We start from the raw sequence: 16,040 nt of genomic DNA, 5'->3' as shown, positions 1-16,040 counted from the left end.
GGTAGAGGTTGCAAATTCTGATGAAGTTTATTACAAATATTTTCACTACAGGTAGTATTCTATACAACCTGTCCGAATTTTCACCCCATAGGAGAGGAATGGTAGAGGTTGCACATTCTGAAAAGTTGCATTTACTCTCCCCACCCCTTCCCTGTACAGAGCTCTTGAGTCCTGTGCATTACAGCAGCTTGCAGTATACAGCCTCAGGATTGTTGCTGTGTCCGTTATTCTCTCCATCCTCCTCCTCCTCCAGTGATCCCTGCACTCTCCTCCTGCCCTGTGTGTGCTGTACAGGAGGATCTCCCCCCAGCCAGCCAGCTGCCAGCCCCCCGGCCAGGCGCCGCCCCTCCTGAGCTCTCCTCCTCCCCTCATTCCGCACCGTGCAGCGGCTCAGCGGAGACCGGCCAACCACCAGTCCTGTAAGTACAGCCGAGCCGGGGGTCCAGGGACCACCATGGATGTACAATGCTGATCAGATCCCCCCTCTCCTCCCTCTCCTCTCCCTACCCGAGGGCCGGAGACACTGCAGCCGCTCCATGCTCAGCTCATGCTGGAACAGGAGGGGTTAATCGGCCAGGGTTCTGAATTGTGTCCGGTGACCTTTGATCGCCCCCTGGTGACCCCTGATGATCGCACCCACCGGGCCAGAGGGGCCATCTGGACTGCTTATCAGAGTTTACAAACTATAGAGTTGTTGGCTGGCTCTGCTGAACTCCTAACATGGCGTTGATCTTATTGCTTAAAAAAAAAAAAAAAAAAAAAAACAGGAGGGGATTAATGCATCCCCTCTTCCTAAAGGCCCATACCCACCACCCAATTTTTCGGACGACCAGCGACACTTTGAGCAACGATTGATCGTTTCCGTGATATCATGACGTGGGTACCGGCGCATGATAGCGTGAACGTCGTTTAGTGTCGCGCGGCGATAACAACCGTCATGACGGATCATTAAGGTAACCGGACGACCCTGTGCATAGCACCACGATCACTTGACTTCCGTCGTGTGACGTCGTGCAAAACCGCCGTCCGGAAGATGGATCGCTTGTTGTGAGGCGGACATTGCTGGATCCATCTTCCTCTGTCGGACGGCGAGTATTTAGCTCAGCGCTAGGTACACATGATTCAATTTCCCGTCAGATTGACGGGAATCGTACGATTATTTCCGACATGTCCGATCTGTTTCTGATTGATCAAGGGATCAGTTTTGCGAAGTTATCATCGGAAAATTATCCCTTTTGGACATTTACAGATGATACAACTTCCCATCAGATTACCCGCTGATCAGACAGGAAATTGAATTGCGTGTACCCAGCGTTACAAGCCCCTCGGATTGGCTCGGTTCCGTCTGTGCGATGCGCTCTGGAGAGGCTCTGCTGACCTTATTGTGTGTCTTTATGAAGCAGAAGTTGTGGCGGAGAGTCATAGAGCCCCTTTTGTTGAGCTCTGTTTTGTCTGGCTGGACCCAGGGGAGGTATATTGAATAGCATCCTGTGTCAGAAGGGCCAGGGCATGATGGGATCTGCTTTAGGGGGGAAATGTTGAAATATCCTGTATAAAGGCTCCTTGTGACGGAGGGGAAACACTGTGGACCGTAGCCGGGTTTTCAGTTTTGCTTTTGTGAGCTGCAGAGAGCTTTCACGCTTATCAAAAATCGTGCAAGTTTGTGAATGTGCATTTGTATAATGAAAGTCGCCCTTTTGTTAAAAATTGCATTAGCATTTTCACATGCAAGGAAAAAAACAAAACCCAATGCTGAGAATACACGGCTCGATTTTGAGCCATTAAGATGACTCGATAGATAATTTCCGACATGTCCGATCTCCCACCCGATCGTTTTGCCGCTCGATTCCGGATTGAAGTGAATGGAAAAAGATAAGAAAAATGAGCGGAAATAAGAGAATTGACCACAGAATCTAGCAGCGAAACGATCGAGCGGGAGAATTTGAACGGCAAAATCGAGGCGTCTATGCCCAGCATAAGACTATGTTCACAGTGGTGCCGGAACATAACGGCCGGATTGCAACACAGCTTACCTATAGCGATATTCATTGCTGCGGGTGCATGCCAGTATGATTATTTAGTATTTATCGCCAACAGCTTCCGCATCGCTGTACATAGTATATAGCTGTGTCATTTAACTGTCCCTCAGAGGGGCTCACAATCTAATCACTACCATAGTCATATGTCTATATCTTGTAGTGTATGTGTTGTGGTCTAGGGCCAATTTAGGGGTAAGCCAATTAACTTATCTGTATGTTTTTGGGACGTGGGAGGAAACTGGAGTACCCCAGAAGAAACCCATGCAGACATGAGAACATACAAACTCCATGCAGATAGTGCCCTGGCTGGTGTTCGAACTGGGGACCCAGGGCTGCAAGGTGAGAGTGCTAAGCACTACGCTATTGTGCTGACATCTGCAGCAATTTGCAGAGTACATAGTCATGTCGGTGACTGTCCTCAGAGGCGTATAACGGCATGCACATGGTAACGCACTATTACTGCAAAACACACAGTTACAGTGAAGCATTCTTTTTATTGACAGCATGCTTCACTGTATGTAACGCAATGAACGGATAAATCGTGTCGCTGCTTACCCTGTATGTTGCGATCCTGCTGTTACAGAGGCAACAGAACTGTGAACCTAGCCTTAAACTTGCAGAATACATTTTCATACTGCATGCAATTTCTCACTTTTGTTAGCTACTCTGAAAGAACGCATGTGAAAAAAAAAAAACACGCAAGCAAAAAATTATAATGTTTGAAAATTTTTGAGCTAAAAACTGTTTGCAGTTTCCGCACTGGTAAATGTGTACCCTGCATAGAGGTTTAATATAAAGAGTAGCTGCCCTGCTGGGCTGGGTGACAGTTCTTGGATGACACAGCACTGGTCTGGTTTCTTGCAGTTCTTGGAGATAGAATGGTGTTTTTGTTCTTGTAATCCTTTTTTTTTTTTTTTTTATTTACTGTTTTTGCAGTTTTTTTAAACTTGGAAAAAAAGTGCAAGTTTTGGAAATGTTACTCAACTTACTATAACTGCCCTTTCCCATTATACTGTATACAGTGTGTATCAGCTTTTCTTATGCTGGGCGCACACTAGAACAAATCGCAGATGTTTTGCTGCCCTTCATCGGTCACTGCATATTGCGTGTGCAATTATTCCTGTGAACAGTTCATTCTTCTGGCAGTTTGTTTTGAGTTTGAGGTAAAAATTGCTTGCGTGAAGCTTTTTTTGCACATGCCGCAAGTGTTTCATAATCTGTGTATTATGCATCGATTTGCTAAAACGCATGCGAACGCCTTTAACAATTTTAAAAACCACATGCAGAAAATGCACGTGAAAATGCGAACGCATTGAAATGGGATTTTGGCACAAAGTTAGTGATTTCGCACACTCCCAGTGTGCACCCAGCCTTAATGTTATGCAAACCGCTTATGCACTTTTGCACTACATGCAATGCGGTGTGGTGTGTTTTTAAAACCTAGTGTTGCACAGACTTGTCAGGAAGCTTGCTTCATTTAACCCATACAGAGGTAAAAACAACCTAACAAAAGCAACCAAACATATGTATACGCATTTACATGCCTGTTATGTGGTCCAGCACCTGGATTTTGGCGCACGCACTGTTAAAAATGCGATCCCAAGATATTTATTCAAAACAAATGCATGATCAGTGCATATGAACACGTTGTGTTTGTTTTTTTTGTAGCGTGAATGAGACATAAGCTCATCATACAAGGGAGGTCGAGATGATATACATACACTGTACAGCGCTGCGTAATATGTCGGCGCTATATAAATACTAAATAATAATAATAATATGGTCTGGCAAACGATCGATTGTTCCCCAAAGAAGAATGGATTGGGTAGCTGTGATCAATATACAAATGCCTGGTACACACCACGGAGCAGTGCTTTTCAGCGCTGCTAGATTTGGGCGCAGCCGTCACCTCCATAGACTACAATAGGAATCATTCCTATTGCAGCGCTCAGTGAGTAACGTCGGCTCCGTCAGAAGACGGAGCCGAGGTTGCTTAAAAACATAATAATTCGGCCTCCAGCAATCGCTGAAAGCCGAATTATTTCATTCCACCACTATCCATGGCGGCCTGGAGGGGGAATAGTAATTAAATCGGCCCGGACTTGTGCAGAAGCAGGATCAGCTATATACCGCTGTATCCTGCGCCCAAGTCTACCGGCGCCGATTTCAAATGTACTCTACACACCATGCAATTTCCCATCAGATAGAGGAGTTGACTAGATAATTTTCGACAGATCAGATCTAATTTCTGATCGTGTTTCTGATTAATTTCATATTGACGTGATCAGAAAACCGATCAAAAAAATGATCGTAAATTAGATTGGACCTGTTGGAAATGATCTATTCATCCCGTCTTTCTGACAGGAAAGTATGGTGTGTAACGGGTGTGCTTGGTGCATTTCTGCCAATTGCAAACGTGCTGCGGGTAACTTGTTCCCGGCGATTGCTCAGCGATTCTCATTCACTGGAATGAGAATGGCAAAATTGCTGAAACATTGTGATTTGCAGTTCTGAGTGTGAACATGGCCTAGGAGATTTGTTGTTTGCTACGTAGTGAACTACAAAGCTTGGTGCCTCCATGCAGGTGGTTTGATGAGATCACAGGAGCTCCTGTGCCTGAGACCAGAGTTTAGGCTTAGTTATATTTGGCTGAAAGATTACTCCATCGCTAGGCGATTGCGATTTGCGTTCCGAGTGTAAACGGGGCCTAAAGAAAATGTTGGCTGATTGATTACTGCTAGATGAGGTTATCGGTTTCTGTGTGATAGTGATTGTTTGCCTGAACTTTCACCATACATCAGTAAACATTGCAGAAATCAGTTTGTATCTTGTTTCTGCCACGAGCTTTGTTCTATCTGATGCAGTATAGGGAACGTTCACATCATTAGGCTATGCGATTGGAACGCAACGTGTATGATCACACGCCATCTGCGCAATACGCATTGCGCTGCTGATCTCATTCATTACAGGGAATGGGTCAGCGCTGCGCTTGCGGGCAGAATGCATGCAGCAGTACGCAAGCGCTTCATTGCGCATCGTACTGCTATGATGTAAACGTCAGAAGGGTTGTCTATGTCTTTCTGCCGTTCTTGCAGTGTCGCACATCATACGCGCTTCTAAATGCGCACGGAATCGCGTCATGATGTGAATGAGGCCTGGAACCCACTAAAAAGCGCAAAGTGCTATCGCAATCATTGGCAATTTGTGATAGCGTTTTGCAAGCGATTTTGGGAGCGATTTTCCTGCTCCTATACAATTCATTAGGCCTCTTTCACATTAATCTGCGGCGTGGACGTCGGGATGTTGCGGTGCAATGCTGTGCGATAGTTATAATTCACCCGACGGGAGAACGCCGGCTCCGGACGATTAAAAGCTCCTGAGTGCGTCGAACTGCAACGCACCAAAATGCAGTGTCGGATGTGAAAGGTAAAATGAAAGTTTATGGACCTTGGTTAACGCAAAATATTGACCACTCTGATGTGAAAGAGCCCTAAGAATAGAAACACTCCTAAAATATTGCATGTCCTACGATTTCCTTAATCGCAATCGCTCTAGTGGAATCTGTCCTATCCATTGGCAGAGCGTTTAGGGAAATCACTAGTGATTGAAAGCGCTCCCTAAGGGCTGGAACCCACAGGAGCGCTTTTGGCAGCGTTTTGGCAGCACTGCGATACGCTAGCAGTTTGCCAAAACGCTGGGCTAATGTTAATGGATGGGGCAACTTCCACAGGAGCGTTTGCGTTTCCCAGAAACGCAAACGCAGGACCTGCAGCATTTTGGGAGCGTTAGCGCTTCAATGTAAAGTATTGAAACGCTAGCAGAAACGCTCAGCAAAACCTAAACTGAGCGGTTTTGCTAGCGTTTTGCGGTTCAGCACACTGTAACAAAATGAAAAATAATTCACAGGACCAATCAGGATAAAACGCAAAACGCTAGGCACCCGCTGGGGAAAAAAATACTATGTTGCAAAACACGACCAAAAACGTGCATGAATCCGCTTGCAAACCGCTCAGACAAAACGCTAGCGGTTGCGTTTTGCGTTTGCGGTTTTCAGTGGGTTCCAGGCCTTAAAGCTTAAAAAAAACCCTCTAGTGGGTTCCAGGCCTTATGGTCCTTTTTAACTACGAAAAGCGCAGCACAGTGGCGTAGTGGATAGTGCTTTAACCTTGAGCGAATGCCAGCCCGAGCACTATCTGCACAGTGTTTGTATGTTCTCCCTGTGTCTACATGGTTCCATTACAAAAACATACAGATAAGTTAATTGTCTTCCTCCTAAATTGGCCCTAGATTATGATACACTACAAGATACATACATAGATATGACTATGGTAGGGATTACATTGAGGGACAGTTAAGTGACGAGACAAATACTCTGTGCAACGTTGCAGAAGATGTCGGCGCTATATAAATACTAATAATAATCGCATGCAAAATTGTACTGCCTTCTATTTCCAGTACCAAGATGTGCTCACGATTGCGCTTGGATCTGTCGGGTATGAGCGCAAACGCACATCTTGCAGGCTGTACTACAATGAAGGTCAATGGGCTTATTTCCATAAAATGTGAATTTTCGCATGCAAATATGTGTGGGGAAAAAAAACTGACCGCATGCTTAATTTTTCCCCCCAGACTAAACATCTGTTTCCCATGTAACGATTGTCAATAGTCTTGACCATGTGAAACCGCGCACAAAAAAATGCATAAAAGTGTTGAAATCTGCATACAGAAAATGCACTCAAATTGTAATATCCTTGTAAAATGCAGCCTAAGGCCTCATTCACATTGGGTACGTTGAGAAACATGTAAAAGCGTATGATAAAAAACCGCATGCGGTTGTGCACTTCATTGCGTATTTCAATGCGTTGCGGTGCGCTTTTTCTAAGCATGTTTTGCTTATTGTAGCAGTTGTCAATAAAGATTTGTGTTCAAATGAAAATGTGTTTTCTTTTCATTTAGGGGTAAAAAACGCATGCGCTGAAAAAGCGCACCCATTCACTTGCATTGATGTGCGCTTTACAGCTCAATGCATAGAAATGCATGCAACACTGTTTTTGTAACACAGCTCAGCGCAGCACATAGATGTGAACCAGGCACATTAATTACATGGGAAAATCAATACCTTTGAAGAACGCACAGCGCAATGCGCTCTGAAAAGCGCACAAAAACGTACCTAGTGTGAATGAGGCCTAATGCTAATTCCGCCATTGCACCCATAGGGAGTCCACCACCAAACCCCTGGCCCCAGCTACGCACACACTTTCAGCAACTATCACCCCTAGGGATCGAGACCCAATCCCTGAGCACGAGGGAGCGAGAATTATTTTCCTAAACGGAGAGCCTTGTTTCTCGCTGGCTTATCACAGCGATTCTGTAATACACTTTAGAAAATACCTCATGCCAGGCTCCGCCCCCGATTTCTCTTTGCAGATGTATTTTACTGCTGCCACATTTGAGCCTCATGCACGAATGGCCAGTACATTTTACCAGTACTAATGCCAGGTAAGCCACGCCCAGTAAACTATTAGCACCAGGTGGGTTACCAGGGTAACTCAAGGTATAATGCATTGTGGGTGAATCTGAGCTCCTGTGGAGGTGATCTAGCATATCAAGCAGTGGAGAGAATCATTGGCAGCTTTTCTCCTGGTAAAGTACCGCGCCTCCAGCTGATAGAGATGCGCACCCTCGGCTACAGCAGAGAAACACATACTGTTGCTATGGGAGGCGGGACTTTGGTGCAGTTTCCTGCAGGCAGGGGAACAGTGGTATGTTTGGTGTGGGGAGCCACTGTCACATCAGGACTGTACGCAATCTCTGGAGACTCCTGTACATTTTTGTATTCGTGGCGCAAATTACTGTGTCGGCTAATTTCAGCCTGGGCTCGAAGCTTTACCGTCATGCCTCCTTCAGCATCACTTGAGAGGAGAACGGACATTGTGTCTGTCCTCTGCTCGTCACAAAACGGACAGTGAACGGCTCCTATTTTCCATGGTATTCGTGGCAGTAAGTGGGCTGGTCTTCTGTGCACTCCGCGATAATCCCGGGCAGGTGGATGCGTTCCCCATATAGCCTATGGGGCTTACGCATCTGCCACAGGGTACAGCTTGTTTGGCAGATAGATGGTTCGATAGATAATTTCCGACATGCCGATCTTATTTTCAATCGTTTTTCTGATGGAAATCCATTAGAAAAACAATCGGTAAATAGATCGGAAAAACGATCGGGCAGTAAAGGTGCCCATACAATTAACGATTTTGCCGCCGATATACAGCAGATTCGATCACTGTGATCGAATCTGCTGTGAAATTGTTGCGCAAACACTGACAGAACGATTGATTTCCATCCGAAATCAATCGTTCCCGGCGAAATCCGTCAGTGCGGAAGATTATTCTCGATCGCCGGCGGGTCGGGAGTGCGTCGATAGCGGCGTTCGGATGACCGACGCAATACAGCTGCAATACATTACCTGCTCCGCCGGCGTGGCTCCCCCGGTCTCCGCTGTCTTTTTCTCCGCGCTGGTCTCAGGCTTCACTTCTTCCCGTCCCGGTAGGAAGTTCAAACAGTAGAAGGTGCTCTACTGTTTAAACTTCCCCCAGACAGGTAGAAGTGAAGCCTGCCGGACCCGGAGACCAGCACGGAGAAGAAGAATGCGGAGACCGGCAGGAGTCGCGCCGGCGGAGCAGGTAATGTATGGGGGGGGGGGGGGGGGGCAGCGGCAGTACCACCACCACAGATTGTGATCGGTTTCATGCTGAAATCGATACACAATCTGTTTGCAGTAATGGCAGCCATACGATCCTTCTCTGATCAGATTCAATCAGAGAGGGATCTATCTGTTGGTCGATCTGATGGCAAATCGACCAGTGTATGGCCACCTTTACTCTGCTGAAAAATCTCATTGTGGATTCCCAGCATTATGCCTGGTACACACCATGCAATTTCCCGTCAGATAGAGAGGTTGAATTGAATATTTCCGACTATTCTGACCTGATTTCTGATCTCTGATCTGTTTTTGTGATCAATTTTGTTTAGACTTGTCAGGAAGCTCCATTTAACCTGTACAGAGGTAAAAACAAGCATGCAAACATAAGTACACGCGTTTTTATGCTTTTTATGTGGTCGTAGTTAACATCCAGCACCTGGAATTTGACACATGCCCTGTTGAAAATGCAATCCTGAGGTAGGACCAAGTCTAAAACATTGGTAATTCTACGTGAATTCAACTTGTACTGAATGCAGATTAGTCTAAACTGCTTTGTGAATTGAGGCCTTGTATATTTGAAGCCTAAAAAAGAGCTGTAAATGTGGTACGTGTAGTGCGGCGAGGAGGAAAGCGGAGGCTGCGCTATCTCTGAATCTGTCACATGCTTTAATTACAGAGTGGGGCAGACTTCTAGCAAAGCAGCTGTGTTTGTCAGTTATAAGCAGCCAGGGGGAGAATCTGTAATGTGTTATTACTGCATATTATCATTTATTATTATTGTCCGGGGGGTGGGGGGGAGAGGGGGGGTCTCTCTTTGTTTTCCTTTTGCCCTGAGCTCTTGGACAGGGCAGAGGGAAAACATAGAGAGCCGCACCCTGTATGTATTTAGAGAGTTTAGGCTGTCTAATTCCCCCTTATCTGCGACTAATCACAAGTGCAATTTGCTCTCACAGCTGTGTCAGGAATCTCGTCAGTCAAAAGACAGCAGAACAGCTAATTTGTAAACACAGGATGTTAACCCTATGTCTACTTCCATGAAAGCAGGAAGTAGACATGCTGCCATTGCAGGCTTTGTATCAGCTGTTTTCACAGTGGGACGTTACAGGCGCACGTTAGTGCAGCCTGTAACGCACCCCACCGCACAGCAATGAAAAATCAATGGGCTGTTCACAGTGCACACGTTGCGTTACAGTGTAACGCAGCACGTTTAAAGAGAACCCGAGGTGGGTTTGAAGATTATTATCTGCATACAGAGGCTGGATCTGCCTATACAGCCCAGCCTCTGTTGCTATCCCAAACCCCCCTAAGGTCCCCCTGCACTCTGCAATCCCTCATAAATCACAGCCACGCTGCTGACAAACAGCTTGTCAGAGCTGGCTGTGTTTATCTCTATAGTGTCAGTCTGCTGCTCTCCCCGCCTCCTGCAGAACTCCAGTCCCCGCCTGCATCCCTTCCCTCCCTGCTGATTGGAGGGAAGGGACGGGGGCAGGGACCGGAGCTATGCAGGAGGCGGGGGAGCAGCTGAGACTGACACTACAGATGAAAACACAGCCTCACAGCACGGCTATGATTTATGAGGGATTGCAGAGTGCAGGGGGACCTTAGTGGGGTTTGGGATAGCAACAGAGGCTGGGTTGTATAGGCAGATCCAGCCTCTGTATGCAGATAACATTCTTTAAACACACCTCGGGTTCTCTTTAAAGAAAGTGCTGCATGCTGTACGTTATACGCGGCTTTAGCCGCTTTAGGCTGTTTGCACATGCTCAGTGATGTTTTTTTTTTTTTTTTTTTTTAACTTTGGGGCAGGAGAGGAGGCGGGGAGAGTCTGTTATTGCGGCCAGCCACATGGCTAATAAATATGCACTGCACTGCAGGGTTTACTTCCTGGAGCGGCCGCTTATTGGCTGGCAGGACCACGTGATGCGGAGTGTTCCGCTCACGTGGTCTCCACCGGCGCATGCGTCAAAAAGTACGCATCACGGTCGCATCAAGAGCTGCGGCTCTATGTAGCGTCCTCCAATACCATCACCATGCGTTGCGTTAGGAGCACCTTAACGTTGCATCTAACGCAACGTCTTGGTGTGAAAGTAGCCTAAAGGTTATTATGCTGTTTCTTATCTTTTAGAGCAGAGGGGAAGTTCTGAGTTCAGGTCCACTCCATAGGACACCGAAAGTGAGAGGCATATGGAGGCTGCCATAGTTAATTCCTTTTAAACGGTACCAGTTGTCTTGTTGTCCTGCTGATCCTCTGCCTCTAAATACATCTAGCCATAGCCCCTAAACAAGCATGCAGATCAAGACTGACTCAGGTCTGACTGGATTAGCCGCATGCTTGTTTCAGGTGTGTGATTCAGACACTGCAGATGCCTGAAAGATCAGCAGGACAGCCAGGTAACTGGTATTGTATAAAAGGAAATAAACATGGCAGCCTCCTTATCCCTCTCACTACAGGTGTCCTTGAAGCAGCAGAGGCCGATCCAGGCATATAGTCAGATTGCTCCCACTATGACATTAGATCCTAGGAAGGCTCGTCGCTGTAGCAGCAGGTAAGCCATGCAGCTAATTGGTTGAGCTGTGAGAGGTCGGTGGTAGTTTCTCCATGGGAACAGTTGGTTGGATCCCTCAGTATGCTCAGGAGAGGTAACGGGAAGCCTAATTAAATCTCTTGGAGATAAGTCAGTGCAGCTAATATGGAAATATCCTGTAACCCAGCATAACCATAAATAAAAAACAGGGCAGGTAAACATTCTCCCTATAAGACCAGGACATCAATGTCAGAAGATACCTGTATTGATTGGGCAAAGTTCTACAGCTGCCTGTAGACTTTAATCTGCAGATGATAGACGTGTACGATAACCATGTTCAAACCAGTCTATAGGCCCTGTAGTGTCAGCTGACAGGGGGCTGCTGGCCTTGTATCAGCTGACTTAGGGATGGCTCAGAGGTCGTCTGTACCAGCCGCCCGTGGCAGCCGGTGTCTCATTCCAAATGCTTTCCTGCAAGCTATGAATTGGTTTGCATTGAGTAATGCTATGGATCAATTCAAAATTATATTTTCATTGGATCTAAATGATCCAGTTGAGAGAAAAAAAATCAATTGTCCGCTAAAAATCGCACAGCTAATGGGCACCTTTTTAGACCGGCAGGCAATTCCATAGACATCCGGTTATGGAAAACTCAGTGTTTTTAGATAATTCTTGGATTACATGCACACATAGGCCTGGTGCACACCAAAAACCGCTAGCAGATCCGCAAAATGCTAGCAGATTTTGAAACGCTTTTTCTTCTTTTTCTGTAGCGTTTCAGCTAGCGTTTTGCGGTTTTGTGTAGCGGTTTTGGTGTAGTAGATTTCCTGTATTGTTACAGTAAAGCTGTTACTGAACAGCTACTGTAACAAAAAACGCCTGGCAAACCGCTCTGAAGTGCCGTTTTTCAGAGCGGTTTGCGTTTTTCCTATACTTAACATTGAGGCAGAAACGCATCCGCAATCCAAAATCTGCTGCAGCCCGGGAGTATGCGTTTCTGCAAAACGCCTCCCGCTCTGGTGTGCACCAGCCCATTGAAATACATTACCCTAGCGGATCCGCACCCGCAGGAGGATCGCAAACCGCAGCGGAAACGCTCTGGTGTGCACTAGGCCATACAGCGGATCCTTAAAGGATACCCGAAGTGACGTGTGACATGATGAGATAGACATAGGTATGTACAGTGCCAAGCACACTAATAACTATGCTATGTTCCTTTTTTTTCTTACTCTGCCTGAAAGAGTTAAATATCAGGTATGTAAGTGGCTGACTCAGTCCTGACTCAGACAGGAAGTGACTACAGTGTGACCCTCACTGATAAGAAATACCAACTATAAGGCTGGTTTCACAGTGGGACGTTACAGGCGCACGTTAGAGCAGCCTGTAACGCACCCCACCGCACAGCAATGATAAATCAATGGGCTGTTCACAGTGCCCACGTTGCGTTACATAGTAACGCTGCGCCACCAGACAACGTACTGCATGCAGTACTTTCTAAGCGGCAGAGCCGCGTTAGACTGCTTTCACATGCTCAGTAACGTTGGGGAGGAGCGCCGGCTAATTAATATTCACTGCACTCAGTGACGTGCAGTGTTTACTTCCTGGAGCGGCCGCTCTGTGCAGTGATTGGCCGGCGGGACCACGTGATGCCGCATGCGCACAAGAGTACGCATCACGGCATCACGGACGCCAGAGTGAGCTGCACAACGCGGCTCACTCTGACGTCCAAAGCAGGGAGCACCAGGCGTTGCGTTAGGGGCACGTTATGCGACCATAACGTCCCCTAAAACGCAACGTCCTGGTGTGAAACCAGCCTAAAACACTTTCCTAGCAGAAAATGGCTTCTGAGAGCAGGAAAGAGTTAAAAGGGTAAATAGTTCATAGATTTTAGCTCTGGCATACTTCAATGAATGTGTCACTGAGCAAAAACAATAAAAAAGTTAAATCTTAAAAAGTAGATTTAAACATAAAATGAAATTGTGGAATATCTTAAAAAGTCATTTTAGGAGAAAGAAGATAAATACAATAGTTTATTTCATTAGTTTTATTTTCGTTTCGGGTGTCCTTTAAGACAATCACAGATACCAGGAGCTATGGACTCAGGACTGTGGAGTTGGTACAAAAATCATCCGACTCTGACTCCTCAGTTTATGAAACCACCGACTCCAGGTACCCAAATTTGATCCGACTCCTCAACTGCGATTCCACAGCCCGGCATACACCTTAATTTTTCCCATAAAAATTCACCCAGTTTGATTGCTGTAATCGAATCTGCTACAAATACTTGAGGGCAACCTAGTTTGATATTTATCCAAAATTGGACAATCGTTCCGGGTGGAAAATATCGACTGGTGGCGGTTCAGGAGCAACAGCAGATTGACAACCCATATCGTTAAACTGCATCGAAAAGTGCAATGCTGCCATAAGATTTTTAACAGATTGCTGAAATCTATAAAAAAAATGTATGCCTAGTGGGTGGCAGCGACAGATCCCAATCAGATCACATTTGATCTGACAGGGATCTATCGGATAGTTGAATCTGGTGGACATCTTAAAGTGTATGGCCACCTTAAGGCTGGTTTCACAGTGGGACGTTACAGGCGCACGTTAGAGCAGCCTGTAACACACCCCCACCGCACAGCAATGATAAATCAATGGGCTGTTCACAGTGCCCACGTTGCGTTACACAGTAACGATTCACGTCAAGACAACGTACCGCATGCAGTACTTTATACGCGGCTAAGCCACGTTAGACTGTTTGCACATGCTCAGTACGGGTGTTTTTTTTAATTTTTTTTATTTTAGGGGTGGAGAGGAGGCGGGGAGAGGCCACTACGTAGCCAGGCACATGGCTACTTATTATTCACTGCACTTGCAGTGTTTACATCCTGGAGCGGCCGCTAATTGGCTGGCGGGACCACGTGATGTGGAGAGCTCCGCTCACGTGGTCTCCGCAGCGCCTCCGACAGAGCAGGTGCACCAAGAGCTGCTTGTAACGCGGCTCTTGGCAGCGTCCTGCTCCAACACCACCAGGCGTTGCGTTAGGGGCACGTTATGTACCCTATAACGTCCCCTAACGCAACGTCCTGGTGTGGAAGAGGCCTAAGGGCCCTTTTCTACTTGCAATCGCTAGCGTTCACGCTGAACGCTAGCGATTGCTGAATCGCAATTACCGGCGATTCCCCGACGTTCGCCGCCGCGATTTTGCTATGCTATGCACTGCATAGCAAAATCGCGGCAAATATCGCTCCGCCGCGCGTTCGCGTTCCTGACAAAAACGAATCGCGGTAGTGGAAATGACCTACCGCGATTCCTATGTTAAAAAGCAAACCGTAGCGATTGTAAAATCGCTAGCGGTTTGCGTTTTTGCGATTCAGCCAGCGCAAACGCGCTGGTGGAAAAGGGCCCTAAAAGTTGCTTTCCACCTGGGAGGTCTGGGTGGTTGTGGACCCCGGCAACAGAGTGCCACTTTTATAGGAATGTAAAAAAAGAAAATGACTGGAAGCACAGTCTGCACATGTGCCGTTCACGCAAGGCTAGCAGCGAGGATTGCAACCTCAGGTTTATTTTCAGATCCAGTGAGCTGTGACAAAAGCCTTCTACTTATAGACCCAGTGTGACTGGGGTCTGTTCCTGTGTGGGGGAGGAAGTTGCCAACGAGTCGCAGAATTGAACAGTGTTTCAGAATGCATTTTTTTTCTTATAGGCCCCTTTTACACTTGCAGGTTAAACCTGAGAGAGTTTGAGAGGCATTTCACTGCCTATGAACAGCCTGTGGAAAAGGCCCCATTCACACTTAGAAGCGCAAAACGCCAGCGACTTTTGGAAAAATCACTGGACAGTGCAGCAATTTCTCCGCAATCTATAGCACTGAAACGCGATCGCCGGGAAATCGCCTGAAAATGGTGCAGGCGTTTGCGTTTCGTGATTTTGGGCGATTTGCGGCGATTAGCGCAAATCTCCCAAGTAAGAACTGGCCTATAGGGTTTTATTACACAAACGCTTTCAAAAGCGCTATCGTTTTGCCGAAATCGCTGGCAAAACGCTCAAGTGTGAATGGGGCCTTAGGCCCCTTTTCCATGGGCAGTTGATTGGCAGTGAAATGCCTCTCAAACCCTCACAACTGCTCACTGCTGCCTGGCAACTGCTCACTGCTATGCAAATTCCATGCAGAACTCAACGCTTTGCGGATACTTATCCAATGCTTGTTTTTATTTCATTTCATACAGCGGTTATACAGCATCGCTAAAACCAGCACTAGATAAGTTGAGGTCTGAATGGAATTTGCATGGACTTGATTTTCTGGAGGTGTGATAACCCTATTCGTATTTCATCCAAATTCGAGAGAGCATCCCTGGTGATGACCCCCTCTTCCACCGGAACTCCCCACAATAGATGGCCTGATACCCGAGGCCCACAGACCACTTTTTGTTGTGTTGAAACTGCTCACTGCTGCCTGGTAACTGCTCATTGAGGCCTTGTTCACATTATAAATCGCCAGCACTATCGCAAGCACTGACCGATTTTATAGGGCTAATTTTGAAGCGCTTTTTGCTTAGAAAAGCGCTTTTGAGCAGCAATGATTTTTTTCACCTCCTGACGTCAGTCAGGAAGTGAACTCTTTGACCCGGAAATGAATAAATACAATATATTTATTCATGAAAGCGCTCGGGAAATTGCTTTTTCAAGCACTTAGCGATTTCCCTATACTTTCTATTGAATCACAAACGCTCAGAAATTGGTGCAGGAGCCGCGTTTGCGATCATTGCACTAGCA

The 16,040-nt window shown here is 46.6% G+C and overlaps 1 protein-coding gene across 6 annotated transcripts in view; it reads left to right on the top strand.

Annotated features, from left to right (window-relative positions):
* The first annotated feature begins 334 nt into the window (after positions 1–334).
* Positions 335–16,040, top strand: part of ST3GAL6 (ST3 beta-galactoside alpha-2,3-sialyltransferase 6) — a 242,363-nt gene continuing 226,657 nt past the window's right edge. For 5 of the 6 annotated variants that reach the window (XR_011026538.1, XR_011026539.1, XM_068270630.1 and 2 more), the window contains exon 1: positions 7,581–7,682. The gene's annotated coding sequence lies outside the window, so the exon portion shown is untranslated. Of the gene's footprint in view, positions 420–7,580; positions 7,683–16,040 lie in introns of those variants that run through there. The other variant, XM_068270627.1, reaches the window with a different exon arrangement.

Source organism: Hyperolius riggenbachi, chromosome 2, assembly GCF_040937935.1.
Source record: "Hyperolius riggenbachi isolate aHypRig1 chromosome 2, aHypRig1.pri, whole genome shotgun sequence".
Taxonomy (NCBI): domain Eukaryota; kingdom Metazoa; phylum Chordata; class Amphibia; order Anura; family Hyperoliidae; genus Hyperolius; species Hyperolius riggenbachi.
The sequence above is the reverse complement of the archived record's forward strand: the minus strand, read 5'-3'. Positions and strand labels throughout refer to the sequence as shown.